The 2,880-nt window shown below is 44.4% G+C and overlaps 1 protein-coding gene across 1 annotated transcript in view; it reads left to right on the forward strand.

Moving 5' to 3' along the window:
* LOC105526629 (N-acetyllactosaminide beta-1,6-N-acetylglucosaminyl-transferase) overlaps positions 1-2,880 on the forward strand; it is a 22,151-nt gene that overhangs the window by 2,046 nt on the left and 17,225 nt on the right. The window lies entirely within an intron of this gene.

Below are 2,880 nucleotides of genomic sequence, written 5' to 3' on the forward strand. Positions count from 1 at the left end.
GAGGCAGAGGTTGCAGTGAGCCAAGATTGTGCCACTGCACTTCAGCCTGGGTGACAGATCGAGACTCTGTCTCTAAATAAATAAATAAACCTTATTCTCCTTTAAGCATAATGCATTTAAAATCAGGAATAAGTATTATAAATAAAATTTGAATGACAATTTGAACATTTCAATAATATTTTTGTCTCTGTTGAAGCTCCCATCCTTTCGAAATGGGAGCAAGATACAACTTTTAATTTTTTTATTTGCAAGCTCTTTTCTGGTCTTGAATCAAAAGTTTAAAGCATGGCCAGGCATAGTGGCTCACGCCTGTAATCCCAGTGCTTTGGAAGGCTGAGGCAGGAGGATCTCTTGAAGCCAGGAGTTTGAGACCAACCTGGGCAACATAGTGAGACATTGTCTCTATTATTTTTCCAGAAGTTAAAAAAAAAAAAGAAAAAACCTTAGTGCACCTTAAAGATTTCTAGGCTGGGCACGGTGGCTCACACCAGTAATCCCAGCACTTTGGGAGGCCGAGGCAGGTGGATCAGAAGGTCAGGAGTTCAAGACCAGACTGGCCAACATAGTGAAACCCCATCTCTACTAAAAATACCAAAAATTATCCAGGTGTGGTGGCGCGTGCCTGTAATCCCAGCTTCTCAGGAGGCTGAGGCAGTAGAATCACTTGAACCTGGGAAGTAGAGGTTGCGGTGAGCCGAGATCACGTCATTGCACTGCAGCCTGGGTGACAGAGGGAGATTATGTCTCAAAAAAAAAAAAAAAAAGATTTCTAGACCAGTGCCTCCATTTTATAGATGAAGAAACTTCAATGTGATTACATGATGTGCTCAGATCCCACAGCTAGTAAGTAAGCATATGCACCAATTATAAACCAGGTCTCCTAAGCCTGATGTTCTTTTTAGGTTGACTTTCAATTAGGTCTTGATTGTTGCTAAATCAACTCCATCTCTCCTTTGGTCCAAGTTCCAAATGATTTTTGAATAATCTCAAGTTGTTTACAGTGAACCAATTTAGTTCTGCTAGTTCAATTCAAAATAAGAATTCATACTCGCAGTTCAAAGGAAAAAGTAACTGGAATCCATATGAAGATCACAGTCATGGTTTCTTTGGATTGCTGGTTCAACCCTGGATGCACATTATGATCATCTGGGGCTTCTAAAAATACCTAAGCCAGGGCCTGTTTCCCTCCTTGGGGCAAGACCTAACTACTGATATTTGTACAGCTTCTGAGTGATTCTCATGTACAGCCAGGAGTGTAAACCATTGCAGGTGCTTGTTTTAGATATTGGCATACAAAGCTTCATACGCTTAGAATTCTCTTTAAATCTGTGATTTTCTTAGAGCCAGAAGGGGAAGTGTAGTGATCAAAAGAAATTAGGGCTCAGGAAAGTCATGGGGAAAGCACAGAGCTGTTTAAATAGAATTGTAGTGTCCAGAGTAAGGGAAGTGAAAGCCCCACTTCTCTCCTACGTGCTTTAGGATGTAGTCTCTTCAGGTCTGGCCACCCTCCTGTACTGGGAGACACTGACACAGCAGTTCCCAAGAGAGCAGCCAGGGAGGTAAAAAGGCCAATCCCCACCCCCTCTTTTTTTTTTTTAAGAGAAGACCAAGACAAAGAAACAGGATAATTGATTTGAAAAAGACTTGAAGAGGGATTGGTGTCTTCACTTAATTAAAAGATTTGCTCAGGAAAGAGAAATTAGACCAACTCTGTCATTTTGAAAGTAGAATCTAGGGCCAGCGGGTGGGAGATGAGAACGCGTGGAGCTCGGAATAGAACGGGCAGCTTCCTCAGTGGTGAGCAAAGCCAAGGGAAGCAGGGCTGGGGAAGTGCTGCCGAGGACAGCTGGAGGATTGGACTGGACCGTCTCTGAGTCCCTTCCCGCTCTGAGTCCGTGATCCTCATCAGCTGACTGAACAGAAACTTAAGGGAAACCCCCCTTGACTTCTCAACTCGATGTATCTATTGGAGCTGGATTTCTACTCCCCGTGTTAGCAGTAACAGATTGGCAAAGCAATAGAAAACAAATGCACCAATTAATGTTTTTCAGAAACTTACGAAAGTTAGCCCCTGAAATCATTTCTGTGTTATGTGTGTGGAGGATCACTGCCTGAGGACCCTGATCAGCTCTACCAACTCTTTCATTTTTGGAATTTTTCTTTCTTTCCTTTTTTTTTTTTTTGCATCTCACTCTGTCATCCAGGCTGGAGTGCAGTGGCACAATCACGGCTCACGGCCTCAACCTCCCCAAGTGGTGGGATTACATGCGTGAGCCACAGCACCCAGCCCGTGCTGGTCTTTACCTCCCAGGCTCAAGCCTTCCAAGAGGCTGGGACTACAGGCCCGTGCCCCCGTGCCTGGCTAATTTTAACTTTTGTAGAGATGAGGTCCTGCTGTGTTGCCAGCGCTGGTCTTGAACTCCTAGGCTCAAGCGATTCTCCTGCCTCAGCCTCCTGAGTCACCATATGGGGCAAGCCTTGCCAACTCTTTCACGACCTGAAGCAGGGCTGAATGCAAGAGGTTAGGGAATTAGAAACCTAAGGGTTGTCTTGTTTAATTATTACTCCTACTATGTGGCGAAATGAGCCATTGTCCATTGTAAGGGTCCTTCTGGTTGATGTGGTATATGTTGCGATTTTGCTTTTTTTTATTGTTGGCAGGGGGTGCAAGGGACATTTTGATATTGTTCCAACTGATTGTAGTGATTGAGGGATTATGATTAGGATTCTCCAAAGTAACTAGTCCAGGCCAGGCGCTGTGGCTCACCCCTGTAATCCCAGCACTTTGGGAGGCCAAGCCGGGTGGATCACCTGAAGTCAGGAGTTTAAGACCAGCCTGGCCAACATGGTGAAACCCTGTCTCTACTAAAAATACAAAAA

Source organism: Colobus angolensis, unplaced genomic scaffold, assembly GCF_000951035.1.
Source record: "Colobus angolensis palliatus isolate OR3802 unplaced genomic scaffold, Cang.pa_1.0 Scaffold6, whole genome shotgun sequence".
NCBI lineage: Eukaryota > Metazoa > Chordata > Mammalia > Primates > Cercopithecidae > Colobus > Colobus angolensis.